Source organism: Mastigoproctus giganteus, chromosome 2 (genome assembly GCF_048544385.1).
Source record: "Mastigoproctus giganteus isolate SK-2022 chromosome 2, ASM4854438v1, whole genome shotgun sequence".
Classification (NCBI taxonomy): domain Eukaryota; kingdom Metazoa; phylum Arthropoda; class Arachnida; order Uropygi; family Thelyphonidae; genus Mastigoproctus; species Mastigoproctus giganteus.
In genome coordinates this window covers 128,204,594-128,221,304 of record NC_143576.1, presented here as the reverse complement: position 1 = coordinate 128,221,304, position 16,711 = coordinate 128,204,594, and positions in this window count along the sequence as shown.

Genomic DNA, 16,711 nt, shown 5'->3' with positions numbered 1-16,711 from the left:
GAATTAAAATATATTTAACATTTGAAATGTGTTCTCCTCTAAGGGTAAGTTTATAGTGCAGTGCGTTCCCCACGAAGTAAAAAAAGAGGCCAGGTAAACTGAATAGCACAACTCCCTTAGTATACACTGCTGACAAAAAAAACAAATAAAATAAAAAATAAATAAAAAAAAATGTCAAAATTTATTCCTCAGCACGGAATCCCAAGTAATGAGAACTCGTGGATCACTAGTTTAAAAACACCAATCTAAAGAAACCTATGTGGTCAGAGGTAAAACCAATGGAGGCAATTTCAAGAGAGGAGACTATAATGGAATGAAATATTTCATGGGCTCGATTAACTGGAGAGATTACTGTCTAGTGTCGAATGGTGTCCGTAAACGCAAGATGCCGAAATGGATGGCTGGTGAGGTCAAGAGTTTCATTGAGCAAAAGAAACAAGCATGGGATGGTCACAGACAATCACGTGCTTTTGTAAGAGCATTATAAGAGAATATGTAACAAAGCCACTGACTGCGTAAGACCGGAGAAAGCTGATTACTAGAAGGTATTATTTTATTTTATTTTATTTATTATTTTTTTTTATTAGCAAACAGAGATAAGAAGTGGTAAGGGGTTCTACTCATAAGTGAATACAAAACAAAAGAGTAAATCAAATTGGCTGTTAATTGGGTGCAATGGAAGGTCCACAGAAATCCCAGAAAAAAAAATGGATAAGTTGAATAGATACATTTCAACGATATCTGCACTCTAAAGTAAGCCTGATTCTCTGGGAAATGTTAAATAAATTTATTCCTAAGCACGGAATCCAAAGTAAAGAGAACTCGTGGAGCACTAGTTTAAATAACTGATAACGGTCTCAGATAAGCAAGCGCTTGTTAGAAAAGCTATTGAATTTGTTTCTTAGATAATCTACTTTTTAAGTAGAACTGAATATTACCCTGCCTCGGAGCCTTTTCCGAGGGAATATGGTACAGTATATTCAGTTATACTAAAGAGGCTGCATGTGAATGTATCAAGATGTTAGGAATGTTAATGAGAGCATCATACTTCCGGGAAAATCCCCCTTGAACAGAAAAGGTGTGAATATCTCAATCCACAAAAGTGGTGCTGAAGAGAAATTGGTAAGCTACAGGCCAGCGAGTTTCATTTCTGTGTTAGGGAAGACCACGGAGTTTGTGGTTAAGGATGCAATTCAGGACCACCTCGCCACACGGTATCTTGAATAGATTCCCAACATGGGTTCGTTAGGGGGAGGTTATATCTGATTAACGTAAATTACTATGATGTCGTCAAAGAGTTGGAGGCAGGTAACCATTTTGACATTATATCTATAATTCGGTAGGCTTTTTATGCAATACATCACTGCACTGAAGGTTTTTTTTTTTTTTTTTATAAGGCGTGGTTTGACTGACAGTATTGTAAGAGGTAAAATCTTACATGTTTAATATTTAAAAAAAAAAAAAAGTGAGATTTATGTAAAATAAAGATTAGGATATGGCAATATGGGGGAGCGAACCTTACAAGTCAAGGGATTAAATTAGACAACGTCTGTACAAGGGGAGCGGTAAGTGGAAAGCTATTAGCAACCTGGGTACACTCGATTCCCAGCTCACACAGACAAACCAAAACAATAGAAGCGCGTAACTACTGCTATTAGCAGAAGGTGGCAAATCTGGTAAACAATAGCGCCGTGGAACATGCTACTGTCAGGACATTTCTTTAATCGTGACACCTGGAGAAGAGAAGATAGTATATACGGAACGAAATGCTGGGAATTAGATTTAAGGCTGGCGGCTGGTTGTCGTGATGGCAAAGTTGTTAGATCGAGGGAAATTAGTCTACCACAGTGTAACTATAAGCGGCTGACTTCAAAGGTATTGACAGCCTGAGAAATTTTACAAAGTTCTCAAAATAAGAAGGGATAGGGCACTAAACGGACACCGTGAAAAAGATTAAAATTAGCTCTGAAGATACATACAGCTTGAGAAATTTTAAAGGACGAATACGAAATAGGGAAAGTTGATAAAATGAATAAGATTGGTTAACTGAAAATTAGAGCGGATTTGGCATACGTAGGCGGTACAGAAATTGAGATGAACAAAAAGTGAGTGAAGAGGGGGAGAGAGGTGAGACCCCGCAGTTGAGCATTAGGTGGATGGTCTGTTTATACTCCGGGACGACCAAACGGTCAGAGGAGTTCACAAGATAGACAGAATACAAGAAACAGCATGAGTTAGATATCAGAACCGGCAGTTGAGCATTAGGTGGATGGTTATGGAAATGAGTTAGGCGTCAGATCCCGTAGTTGAGCTGTATGCGGATGTTTACGAAAATGAGTTAGGGGAAGACAAAGCGAGATTCTTGTGGGTGTTTGGGGAAACGAGTTAAGAATGACAAAGTCGAGATTCTTGTCAGAGTTGTAAAAAAGAGTTAGAACAGACAGTTGGGTTTTTCGTCGATATAGGTAAAAATGTGTTAGTAACATGTACAGTTGAGAGTTCTGTTGTAGTAGAAAATATGTGTCAGTTAACATTTGAGCGTTCGGTCGTGTTGGAAAAATGAGAAGGGTAGCGCCCTGGGAAGTTTTCTTCTGGAAAGAGTTTTAATAGGTGGAGCGGAAAAAGCGAGGGTAGCCCCTATGAGCTTTCTCCTTGTGAAAGGTTTTAATAAGGTGGAGAAAAAAAGAGCGAAAACCGCAGAATTAGTAGCTCGATGGAGGAGCGAAACTGCAGAATTAGTAGCTCGATGGAGGAGCGAAATCCGCATAATCAGTAGCTCGTGAAGGAGCGAAAACTCGGAATTAGTAGCTCAATGAGAAAGAAGGAAGCAGTGAATGGAAGGTAGCCGAATAAAGTGGAGGAAGGACGTCAGATCCATGCAGCAAAGAGTTCCTGATAATTATCTATAGCAGTTCCAGGTGAAAGCAGATGAAGGAGAACCTCAGTGAGCCAAAAATGGAAGTTTGAAACCTCCCCGGAAAGGAAAGAAAAAAGATAATAGTAAGTAATGTAAGTTAACAAGGACTGTTAGGAAACAGTATAGTGATTAATTAAAATGAAAAAGAGTGGTAGCACTAAAAGTAAATTGATAGATAAATTATCTCTGAAGTAAATTATAGATATACAAACAGAGTTTAATTATTTAAAAAATGCTATTGTAGAATGCAAGATAAACGAAAGATAAGTAATAGATTAGATTGTTGTCAAATGATTATATAATGTGTTAGGAGGATAGTAAAGTTAATATGAGAAGGTTTTATGATGTTTTAAGGATAGATAATTGTATATAGTGATTGTATTAATGAAGAATAGTTGGTTCAAAGATAGATAATTGAATTATAATTGAATATATAGTGTTTGTATTGATGAAGAATTGTTGGTTCTAAGATAGATAAATGAATGGATAGTAAAGTTTATATGAGAAGGTTTGATTATGTTTTAAGGATAGACAATTGAATATATAGTGTTTGTATTGATGAAGAATTGTTGGTCCAACTGAAAGACTAATAACAAATAGGGACTTTAGGAAAGTTATGATTGGTCTTCAGTTATTGTAACAGAATGGAGAGAACACAGAGTATAATGATGAAAATAGCATATTGATTGTTAATATAAGAATAATATATGCAAGGTATCCTATATTTAACTTTGTATGCATATTACATGTTTTTTATTCAATTGCATATTATGTTGTATATATATATATATATATATACAACATAATAGCATATATATATATATATATATATATATATATATATATGTAAATAAACTTTGTTGCTTATTAAAATGTGTTGTTTGTTATTCCTGAACACTCAGCCCTTCCGAAGGGAATTATAATTAATTGAGAAGTTCCCTTGAATTTGGAATTCTCCTGTAAAGTAAAGTCAGATGTGTAAGTGGGGAAATTAAAATAAGGTGGATAACATTATAAGGGAACAAAAAAAAAAAATAAATAAATAATAAATAAATAAAAATAAGAATAAAACTAAACATAAATATATAAAGTACAATCATCATTACAAATTCCACCCCCCCACAGTATGTTGTCAGTCTTGATCGGAACAATTAATGAGAAAAGTGCATCAACGATGAGTTGACTGCCAATGAAATGAACAACGAACCACAGAATAATATAAAGCGTAACTTTGATATTGCCAATCATGTAGCTTTCAGTGATGAAAACTCGCGGTAGATAAATTAATTATGCCTAAATATGACGTAAAATTTTATGTACGTTGTCACAGTCTACTAAGTACAAGGATGCATACTCGTATGACTATAAAGAGACAGAAAAAAAAAAGTGAAAAATGATTATTTGAATTGGTACTTATTGCACGCGTATACATTATTCCAATATTCCTAGTAATAATAATAATCGGAGTTGTAATCACTAAGGAAAATTACACGTAACTATCAGGTGCAATCAACAATTATCATTTCTATCTATATTTCAATTTTGAATTCAATATACAGGGTTGTTAAAATTAAAGTATCCCTATGTAGAGGGCTCTGTAGCGAGTTCTAAGGCTCGTACTGAAGAAAAATTTGGACAACAGGTACAGTAAAAGAATACGCTCACCATTTATTGGGGAAAAAAATTAGTTACAAAATTTGTCACTGTATGGCGCGTTATGATTTAGTTATGATTTTCATAATCGTAAGTTATTGCCACAGCGCCACTACTCAGTTCTACTATACTGTAGAAAAGCAAAGCAGCCTCTTCAAATTCATACAGTAGATGTTTGCCTGCACTACAGCAGCAATGCCAACAACGTTGCAGGAAAAGGCGCTATTAGTGAAGTTGTACTATAAGAACAGTAACAATGCAGCTGCGGCTATCAGAGAATTCCGACGTCAGAAGCGCACAAGGCGTGGACCTATGACTGTTTGTGCTGTCCGCAAAATGATTGCGAAATTTGAAGCGACAGGACACCTTGGTGTTCAACCAAGCAGAGGTCGAAAACGAGTGGACTCCTCTCGTGTTTAAGATGTGGCTATGGCTGTCGTGAATTTATCAAGTCAATCTCCATGTGGTAGCGCAAGTGTGCCAGCTGTTACTCATGAAGTGGACATGCGTCAGGTGTTGCGGTACTATTCTTACAAGATGCACATGAAGCTAAAGTATGGTGACGCAGATATTCGTTTCACATACGCACTTCAGTTTCTGGCGAGAATGACAGTGGAAATCACTTGGCCATTGAACATCCTTTGGAGTGATGAAGCCCACTTCTACTTAAATGGACAAGTGAATACGCACAACTGTCGCATTTGGGCAACAGAAAATCCTCGAGTTATCCAAGAGGTCCCGTTGCATTCTCCGTAAAAAAAACGGAGAATGCAAACGGAAAAAAAAAAATAGTAACAGTGTGGTGTGGATTTACGGCCACATTCATGATTGGGCCATATTTTTTTTTGAACAGGTAACACCCACTGTACCCGCACCTGTTCCGTCACTAGACAGCGATATTATGAAATGTTGGCAAATTTCGCAATACCAGAGCTGTAACAACGTGGATACCTTCAGGATACCATATTCATGCACCGCTGTCCAAAGGTTGCTAAGGCAACACTTTACAGACGAACGAGCCATCATTCGTTGTTTCCAGACATCTTGGCCACGGAACTCACACCCCATGTGACTTCTGGCTGTGGGGTTTTTTGAAGAACCAGGTGTATCGGGAAGGATGTCAAACTCTGACAGATCTGAAGGACAGCATTAGACGTCATGTGTTGGCTATTCCAGTTGACATGTTACGTTCTGCTGTAGAAAATGCTGTTCTTCGAATGGAAACTGTTGTTGACCAAAATGGAGGACACATTGAACGATCGTAGCGCTGTTCAAGTGATTTGTATTGCCACAGCGCCATATAGTGACAAATTTTGGGACTAATTTTTTTTTTTTTTTACAATAAATGGCGAGCGCATTCTTTATTGTACATGTTGTACAAATTTCTCTTTAGTACGAGCCTTAGAACTCTCTCCAGAGCCTCCTACATAGGGATACTTTAATTTTATTGTATTTAAAAATATATGCAGTACATATTAATGAAATACCCTTTTCTGACAATGCAGGTACCGAAATTTGTCAATTGTATATTATCCGACACGGCATAAAAAAAAAAAAAAAAAAAAATGTGTACCGAGCATGCATAGCGGAAGTTAAGTGAAACTTCTTTAGGCGAACATCTATCACTTGACCGAGGATCCTGTATTGGCCGTATAAATTCCGCAGGCGACGAATCTGCATGAATGGGAGCCTCTGAGATATGAGACGTTCCGTTACCAAATCTAGTTTCGGAAAGTGCTGTGACATGGGATGATATTTAAAATCATTTGACTTCGATAGAGCCGGAATCACTTTGTTCTTGAGAGAGGCACGACAGCTGTTACGGACAGATATTTAACTTATATCCTCATATGGAAATGCTGTTTGAAGAAGAGCGTGATCTCGAGCTGCTACAATCTTCACATCCTTCTTGAACCAAAGCCGATCACACATGCAACAGACTGAACCGAAATAATTATCCAGTAATGTACGTTTAAACTGTGCGTGGATGCTTCGGTATTTCTTAAAATCCTGTTGCTGCTCCTGCTGTGTATTAGGTGTTGAACGATTTCATGGAGTACTTCTGGCAGTCTGTTTTGGCTTCTTCGCTTTTCTTTTACGACTGGGCTTCGAGGACTCTTCATCGCTTTCATTTGCAGTATCGACTTCCATGACTCCTTCTTCCAAATTCACTTCTAACGTTTCTGGGGAGATGTAAGGCTCTCAAGATGTGGATGGAGTTCTCGGCTTCTTTGTTCAACTCCATCGCACGCGCTGTAATTTCTTACGCTGTCGAAATAGCTTAGAGCTCTCCTTTGTACTTAATTAATTATACTTAGTTAGTACACCGGACCGAACCTATTGGTGACTCTCTAGGAGGCTTCCGGATCAGCTAGTGTATAATCTTGCTACCTCTACTCTGCCAGATAGTGACTGGAAGGAGTCCGAGTAGTGGTATTGGGGAGCATTGTCGATGCCACGTTATGTGAAGGATCTGGGTATACTCTTACCATGTGTACGCCATATCCAAATTTTTCATTACTTCATACAGTATGTTTCCCCCCCCCCCAACCACTTTTCCTTACTATTCAATACACCATGAATTGTCAAACTAATAGAGCAAACTTATCTGCGAAAAGATCTAAACCTCCCAACCACTTCCAAGTTGATTTCACAAATATACGCGGTCTCAGTTTTAAACTCAATTCCACTGTCCATTTCCACTTACAGACTGCCAAACCCATGTACTTTTTCTGACAGAATCTCAGTTATCGGTTGTTTCAACTACTGCTCAACTCAGATGCCCAAATTATTCGCTGTATGATTTCTTTCTCCTCAAAGGTGGTACTTGTGCATATGTCCGTTCTGATATTCCCTGTCAGAGACTTGGCAATTTGGAATCTCCTCTCTCTGATCTTCTCTGGCTCAAAATCCCTCCACCTCATTGTGTCAAATTCATCTGTTGTCTCTACCGTTCTCCCAATTCCACCAATCACTTGGAGCTCTTTGACTTTCTCTCTATGCAACTTGACTTTCTCCAGTCCAACTTTCCTAACAGTGAGGTAATTTTCCTTGGTGATTTTAATGTTCACAACTCCAGCTGGCTTCCGTTTTCTAGTCACACCGACCCAGCTGATCGAGATGCTAAGGCTTTTGCAATTACTAATGACCTTGAACAGATTGTTCATTTACCTACAAGAATACCGGACAATTCTAATCATACAGCCAATACGCTTGATCTTTTTCTCACAAACAGCCCTTCTAAGTACATGGTCAAAGTGAGAGGTCCTTTAGGCACTTCAGATCACAACTTGGTGATTGTCTCTTCTCCAATGGAACCTTTATCTCATGGCTATTCCCAACCTCGTGTTGTTCGGCATTACAAGAATGCAAAATGGGATGACCTGCGAGACTTCTTTTCTTCTTTTCCTTGGTCGGATTACTGTTTCAAAACTTCTGATGTCAACGTTTGCTCAGATTGTGTCAGTGAAATTATTCTTGCAGGAATGGAATCCTTTATCCCACACTCCACTTTAAAATCTCGTCCTTTATCTAAACCTTGGTTTTACAATAAATGTGCTAAGGCTGTTCAAGAGAAGAATGTTGCATATCGTAATTGGCTTGTTTCTAATTCTCTAGTTTCATTTTCTGCCTACACCAAAGCTCGCATCAATTCTAAAGCAGTTATTAATCAGTCCAAACTAGAGTTTGAACAGGATAAGAGTAGAAAACTTGCTTCTTGCCCTAATGGTAGCCGAGCATTCTGGTCTCTTGCCAAAGCTATTGGCCGCAACTTTTGCCCATCTCTGCTCCCACCTCTCTCCAAACCAGATGGTTCTGTTGTCACTTCAGCCAAGGATAAAGCTGACCTGCTAGCATCCCATTTTTCTTCAAACTCATGTATCAATGATTTTGATAAAACACCTCCCACCATGCCCAACACGCTCCATTCAATGCCTCCTGTGGTCTTCCGTCAAAAGGATGTCTGAAGGATTTTGACGAATCTTGATGCTAAGAAAGCTCCAGGTCCCGATAGTATTTCTCCACTTGTTCTCAAAACCTGTGCTCCTGAACTTACTCCTATTCTTTGCCGCCTTTTTTCACTTTCTTATTCCAAATTTGTTTTTCCTTCTGCTTGGAAATTTGCTCATATCTAGCCAGTTCCTAAAAAGGGTGACAAATCCCTCCCATCCAATTATCGTCCCATTGCAATTACTTCTACTCTTTCTAAAGTAATGGAGAAATCAATTAACCGCCAACTCTTAAACTACCTAGAAACCTTCCGTCTGATCAACGATCGCCAGTATGGATTCTATCAGTGTCGATCCACTGGTGATATTCTGGCTTATGTTACCCATTTATGGACCAATTCAATGGAAAGGTTCGGGGAAACACAAGTAGTTGCTCTTGACATCTCAAAGGCTTTCGATCGTGTTTGGCATAAAGGTCTTCTAAACAAGCTTCCATCTTATGGTTTGCCAATTGTTTTTAGTAATTGGTTATCCAGTTTTCTCACTGATCGCTCACTGAGGGTGATAGTAGATGGCTCTCTGTCTTCTAACTTCTCCACTAATGCCGGTGTCCCCCAAGGTTCAGTTCTTTCCTCCACTCTTTTCCTCTTGTATATTAATGACCTTCTTCCATTGACTGGAAATCATATCCATAGTTTTGCCGATGATAGCACATTGCATACCACTTTCCATTTTCAGAAACCTTGTCCTACTCAATCAGCTTCAATTTCTTGAAAATCTGCTACCAATTCCTTAAATGACGATCTTCGGGTATTTTCTTCAGTGGGGCAAAGACAACTTAGTTGATTTGAACCCTTCTAAAACTCAGTCTTGTTTTATATCTCGCAAAAAGGATTCTTCTGCTCCTATGCTTATCTTTAGTGACACTCAGATTTCTAGGCAAAATGATATATCTCTTTTGAGGATTACCCTGATTCTAATCTCTCTTGGCACAAGCACATTACAAATATTGCTTCCTTTGCATCTAAAAAACTTGGTTTTCTCTTTCGCTCTCGGCGTTACTTTTCTTCCAAACAGCCGCTCACTCTGTATAAATCGCAAATCCGCCCTGCCATGGAATATTGTTCCCACCTCTGGGGTGGTTCCCCCAAAACCTCTCTCAGGCTTCTTGATTCCATTCAGAAGAGGGCAGTTGGGTTAATTAATGATTCATCTCTAACAGAGTCTCTCCACTCGCTCTCTCATAGACGTACTGTTTCTGCTGCATGCCTCTTCTACAGATACTTCCATGGGCACTGTTCTTCTGAATTGGCTTCTATACTTCCTGCTCTATCTTTCAAAACAGTCCGAACACGTGCCGCCACCAGCCAACATCCATTTACTGTCCAACTTGAAACTCACAGAACCAACTTTTCATCTTCCTCGTTTATTCATTCAACTGCCGTTTTCTAGAACAACCTTCCTTCATACGTATTTCCTGAAAATTACAGTCTACAGAAGTTCAAGTCCAATGTCAACAAATATCTTCTTTCGTCTTCTCAACCTTCAACCCAAGCACGGTACTAAGTACTATAGATTCTAATACCTCTCGTGTTTGGGGTTTACAGTTAATTATTGGAAATTAACTGTAAATTATTGGAGAGAGATTCTGCGAAGAATTGTATCCACAATAAAATTCCTCGCAAGTTTGAGCATTGCTTTTAGAGGCCATAATGAGAGTGCAACATCTTCGAGAAAAGGCAATTATTTGACTAGTTTAGAGTATTTGAGTGAATATGACGATTTTTTAAAGTTGCACTTACAAAAGTATGGAAATCAAGGTAGCGGACATGTAAATTACTTATCGCATCAGACGTGTGATGAACTTTTGCAAATAATTGCCGATTATCTTATGGCACACATTGTGGAGGAAATAAAATGCGCAAAATATTATAAGTATTATTTTTGATTCTACACCCGATTGTTAAAGGTGCGTCATTATTAAAAAGTCTAGAAATTTTTATTAATGAAAACATAAGACATGATTTCAACGAAATCGAATCAGAAGTTAAAGAACTAACAGATAAAACATTTGAAGATGATCGCGAGCGAACATGTACAGAAAATAGAAAGGAATTTTTTTTACATAATGTACTCTACGTAATATGCGATCATTTAATAGCAGAACTGAACAGACGCGGAAAAATCTGTGAAAATGTTATAAGTAATTTTAGAGTTTTTTTCCTGTTTACATTGTGTGTAGAAGAAAAGAAAATATGCGTTAATAATTTAATAGAAATGTATAAAGATGACTGACTCAAGTAAAATTCTATGATTTTTTTGTTCAAATTTCTGATTGTTACTCCTATTATACGTATACTATCATTAATTATAATTATACTTTTACATATGTTCGATAAATTCAAATATCTGGGATCAATCTTACAAAGTGATGGATCATCCCAAGCAGAGATCAATAAGAGAATTACAGACGGCAGAAAGGCTATCGGCATGTTAAACTCTGTTCTGTGGAGCAAAAATATCCTAAATAAAACAAAGAAACTTATATTTCAAACGATTGTACAAAGTCTTCTATTGTATGGAGCGGAAACCTGGACATTGAATAGGCGAGCGGAAAACAAATTGCTCTCCACAGAAATGGATTTTTTGGAGACACTCAGCAGGAACTTCTAGAAGAGATAGAAAACGGAATGAAGACATAAGGGAGAAAATGGAAGTGAGAAAGACTATTATTGACAGCATCAAAGAAAAGCATCTAACATGGTATGAACATGTAAAACGGATGCAAGAAAACAGATATCCAAAGGCTATCCTGGAATGGATACCTCCTGGAAGAAGGAGAAGAGGAAGACCTAGGAGGACATGGATGGATGGAGTACGGGAGTGCATGACAGCCCGAGGCTTAACCGACCAAGACACCTTGAACCGCACTTTATGGCGGAAAAAAATTCCTGACAAGAAATAACTTGTAAGCTGAGGAAACCCATTGTAAATGGAAACACTCCTCTTGAAGAAGAAGACATATGCTCAACTATTAGTTCAAAACTTTGTGATTATTATGCTATTATTAATTATATTATACATATATTATATTCAAATTTTATTGGAAATAAAACATTAATAGTACATAATATTTTTTATTTATTTTAAAAAATGGTTAACATGTATTTTTATTTTCCATGTCTCTCTTTTTTTTAAGGGACCCAATATTTTCTTCTGCGCCCGGGGCCTCAACCGACCTTAATCCGCCTCTGCATGTGAACTAAAAGTTAAAGGGCCGCAGGTTGCCCACCCCTACACTATGCCCTCCTTTTAGTCTGCGCGAGTAGCACAGTGGTATCGTCACCGTCCTCCACAGACCATGTGGAAAAGGCCCGGGTTCGAATCCCTTCGAGATCGCGAGGAACTTGAATGGGCTATTTTCACTCCGTGGCTTAGTTAGTCGGTCTCAGGCGTAGATAGCAAGGTTTTCTCCCTCAGAAACTGGGGTTTTTTCGTCCAGCTAAACAAGCAAATCGGCCAGAGAACACACGCAATTTACAGACAAAATAAATATATGGGTGGATATAATCATTTCCGGGTGACCCTAATATCATTTTTTCCCACTCCTTTTAGTCAGGGTTCCAAATTACGGTTTGCAAAACATATACTCCCGGGATCCGCGACTCGAAGTTAGACCTCCGAAAAGCATAAAGTATCGTTTCTAATGACAAAATATTATATAAAAATTAAGAAAATGTGACAGGCAGTCTCGTTTCCTCAATCACTATCGACTCAAAATTTGCATTGGATTCTTCCTTTACTAGTTTAATAAATAAAATATCCTCCGAGATGGCCGCACAGGTGTGCGTAACACTGTTAGGTAATGTATTCACAAATGTGTAATATGTATTCATTTCAGGTGCTGATTCACCTCTTTACCACGACTCGTAGGAAAGAGTGAATCGGCAACTGAAATGAAGAAGCTGCGCAAAACAGGCGAGAACAATGTATGGAGCAAACGAAGGAAAATATTTCCAGATTTATGAGCCAGAAAGAAGGAGAAGCACGTCATCGAAATCAATTTATAATATTACGATTCCGTGCTATTAAATTAATCTGAAACACATCTTTTATGCTTTTCGCTTGTAAAGTCTAATTCACTACCTCCATACAGGGAAACATGCACAAAACATCTAAACGCTTTTCCTTATTTTAAGTGCGGTTTCATTATCTTTTACAACTGCACATTACTTTTTACGGTATATTCATTATAATGGAATTTCTCCTAAGATAATAACTGCAATAATACACCAACCGTATAACTGAAACTTTATTAAAATAGGAATAATATAGTATAAGACCGAATCAAATTAAAATGATAAAATAAAATATAAAGAATAGCAATTACACTATACGGAATAAAAGCGATAAAGACAATCGTAGCTTTCAGAGGCGACTGCCTCCTTTATCAACAGTAAGAGTTAACTTGTCATGGTGCCATCCTTAAATAACTGCAGGATCAAGGCTCGCAGCACGTGTTAACGTAGGAGCATAGGCAGTATCCTCCACAAGTGCACTGAAACCGGAAATGGCCCGGGAGCGTGCCAGGCGGAACCGTTCATCCCGCCCCAGAATTATGGTTTCAAAGAGGGGGATGAAACGGATTCCCCTGTCTCTATTAATGGTGTAAAGTGTAAAGTGTGTTGATGTCTAACGGCACCAGGGGTTTCCCCCATCTCCGCGTTGCTTTCATTGTGGGTGTACCAGTTCACTGGGAAGGTCAGAGATTTAAAAGTGTATGGATTTTGTATAAGTGTAATGTTTTGTGTCGTTGTTCTTCTGGCCATTTAGCCGCTGGACCCCTACTGAGGCCCAACGTTGTCCACACTTGGCCCCGTGGAGGCAGACCAGGTACACAGTAGTATGGAGCTTTACTCTGGCAGGCTCTGCCACCTAGTTTCCTGAGATTTCAGTGGCTAGGGCCTATGTAAAAAAAAAAAAAAAAAAAAAAAATTGTAATGCAAAACGCGGCGATTTTCAGGGTAAGACGCTAAGAGATTATTAGAGGCCAAAAGGGAATGCGTGACTTGATTTGAACAATTAAAATTTTGGTAGTGTGGGGCATACGCTATGATATTTAGTCAGAGTGGGGAGGAGACTGAAGGCTGGGGGGAAAAGTCAGAAATATGGGGTCAATAGGGAAGACGGCCCTAGAGAAGATCAGTGGGGCATGCCCATGCTCCACCAGGAGGAAAAGAGGGGTGGGCGAGGGGTCTATTAATGGTGGACATGTGTATATGTAAAGGGCGGCACCTAGAACATTCGTTCAACTCCGCCTCGTATCTCTGTGAAGAACTGTATCACTACAGATGGGCCAGATGTGTGTGACGTCGGTTTGTGTGTATTATGTGTGTGTTCTGTTGTTCTGTTCTGGCCGCTTGGCTACCCAGAAGCATCAGTCACCTGGACAGATGATTCTGGGTACTCGTCCACACCACGGGAAGGTGGGCCAGTTCCAGTATATCACGTAACGTCTCGAAAGAGACTCTGACTCACCTGGTGTTGCCAGCAGGTGGGTCAGGATCCTCTGGGGGCCCATTCCAGAGGGACTTCAGCAAAAAAAAAAAAAAACATTCACCCGTGGTGCAGGTTTTGATAAAAAAAAAAATAATAATAAAAGAAAATAAATAATAAATAAAAAAAGAATATATAATAAATAAATTAAATAAAATAAAGAAAAAAAAATATAGATATTAAAAAGGAAGAAAAAAAAAAAAAAAGGGAAAAGAAAAGAAAAGAAAAGTGGGAAATTGAAGGGAAAAAAAAGAGATGAGGAAAGGAAAAATTATAAATAAAAAATAAAAATAAAATAGAATAATAATCTGCCTCAAAAGGTCAATAGGTTGATCTTTGATAGGAGCTTGAGGTTATGTTGCTACAGCATTAGTTGGAAGCATATCTTTCCTTCTGGCAAAGACAGCAGCTGCAAAAGCCTGGAGTGCAGACAAGTGATGTGGGGTCAGAACAAGTTGGTCAACTCGATTTATGCTGAAGGATGGGACTTCACTTCGCAGCTCATTCCTAATGTCTTCATAGCAGGCACATTCGTGGAGAAGATGTTGCCAGTTTTCTTTTGCTCCACAGAAACAGAGGTCAGTGTTTAACAGGCCTAGCTGGTGGAGTTTTTCGTTAAGGGATCCATTCCCAGTAATGAGATAGGATGTTTCCAGACTAATTGTGAACCATGAGCTAACCTTCTTCGACATCACAAAGGAGACATCCGGTAGGAAATTTCTGGTTACAGTGCCAACAGTTGAATTGTCCCACCTTGTTTGCCAGACATTTATTAGCTCTTTAAAGCATCGAGCTTTTTCCCTTTTATTATCATCGTTCAGCGATAGGTCTATATCCATGATGGAGGTAGGTATTCCTTTTTTGAGCCTGAAGCATAATCCTCTAAATATTACGTATAGGTCTAAAGGCAGAGTCCCAGCAATAACCTGGATTGCCGCAGTGGACACCGTTCGGCAGATTCGATGTGTTGCTAGTAGCATAGCCCTCTGGATTGAGTTGAGTTTTTGCTTCATTTTAACGATTACCACTCTGTGGAACCAAGCTCCGGCCGCGAATGAGACTATGGGAAGGAATACCACTTTATAGTAAAGTAGCAGGGTCCTCCTAGACAGGCCCCACTCATTTCTTGAAATTCTAATGATGGCGGCTGTAAACTTCCTGGTTTTTTCACGAAGGTGTTGTAGATGAGGTAGGAATGAAAGCCTGTGGTCTATGATCACGCCCAAGACCCTGGCCTGGACGACCAGGGGTAGCTGGATACCATTAATTTTGACCTGGGGGGGGGCCTTCTTATGTCAAGTTTGGTTTTGAAAATCATCATCTTTGTTTTGGTGGGATTAATCTGAAGTTTGTTGGTTGCCACCCAGGAGGTGAGACTGTCAAGGACTTTCTGCGCTCTCAGTTCAAGGACCGATCTTGCATGACCTGAGATGATGATAGTCAAATCATCGGCAAATGCAATGACTTTAGTATGTTCAAATGATTTGTGTAACCAGTTTTGAAGCACCATATTCCAGACCAGGGGTCCCAGTACTGACCCCTGTGGACACCCCCGGTAAACAGGCCTATGGATCTGTTGGTATTTAGATTTTACGATGATCGATCGCTCTGAAAAGTAGTTTCGGATTAGCCAATAGAGATTGTGAGGGCATTCTGCCGATCTCAGACGTTCCAGGGCGCTTTCCCACCACACGTTGTCGATTATGGTATAAGGTATAAGGTATAAGGTATGTTAGTGTCTAACGGCTCCTGGGATTTCTCCCATCTCCGCGGGTGTACATTGTATCGGGGCCAGAGATTTGAAGTGTGTGGGGGTCATGTGCTGTATATTGTGTTGTGCCCTTTGTTCCTCCGGTCTATTAGCCGCCGAGCCCCTAGTGGGACCCGACGTTACCACACCATGCCACGGGGAGGCTGACCGGGTGTACCACTGTAGCTAGAGTACTCTGGCGGGTCCTGCCACCTACTTTCCTGTGATTTCAGTGGCTAGGGCCAGATTTAAGAATGAGATGATCGCTGTTTCTTGAGCAACGGTTGTAATTTTAACAGAGCGTAGGGTTGTTCGCTGATAACTTGTTCTAGGGCCAAATAGGTCGGGCAGTAATTTTGATGTTTTTAGATTTAGACCTGTGGGGGCATGAGTGTGTGTGTATATAAAAATATATATACACACACACCCACACACAAATATATATATATATATAAACTAAAAAAAAAAAAAAAAAAAAAGTTGTGCAAGAGAAAAGTAAGGGAGGAAGGCAAAAAGACTGGAGGGTAGGAAACAGAAGAAAGGGGCCAATAGGGAAGATGGCCCCTGATGACAGTGTGGCATGCCCAACGCCTCACCAGAGAGAAGAGTGGGGTGGCGGGTGGACGAAAACCACCTCCCCACAAAAAAAAAAAATGATAATAAATAAAAAAAAAAAAAAAAAAAATCATTCTGTAAGAGAAAAATATGGTATTATGCTCCGAAGAGCAAATCCGCAAACCTCTCGAGCCATTTGTGGTTCCAAAATCCGTGGGAATGGTCAACTATAATGGCATCGCCAGGTGAAATTTGGTGGTTCTCCTCCTAAAAATGTTCGGCCACAGCAGATTTCCCATAATCTGCAGCCTTTATTGTGTTAATTATGAA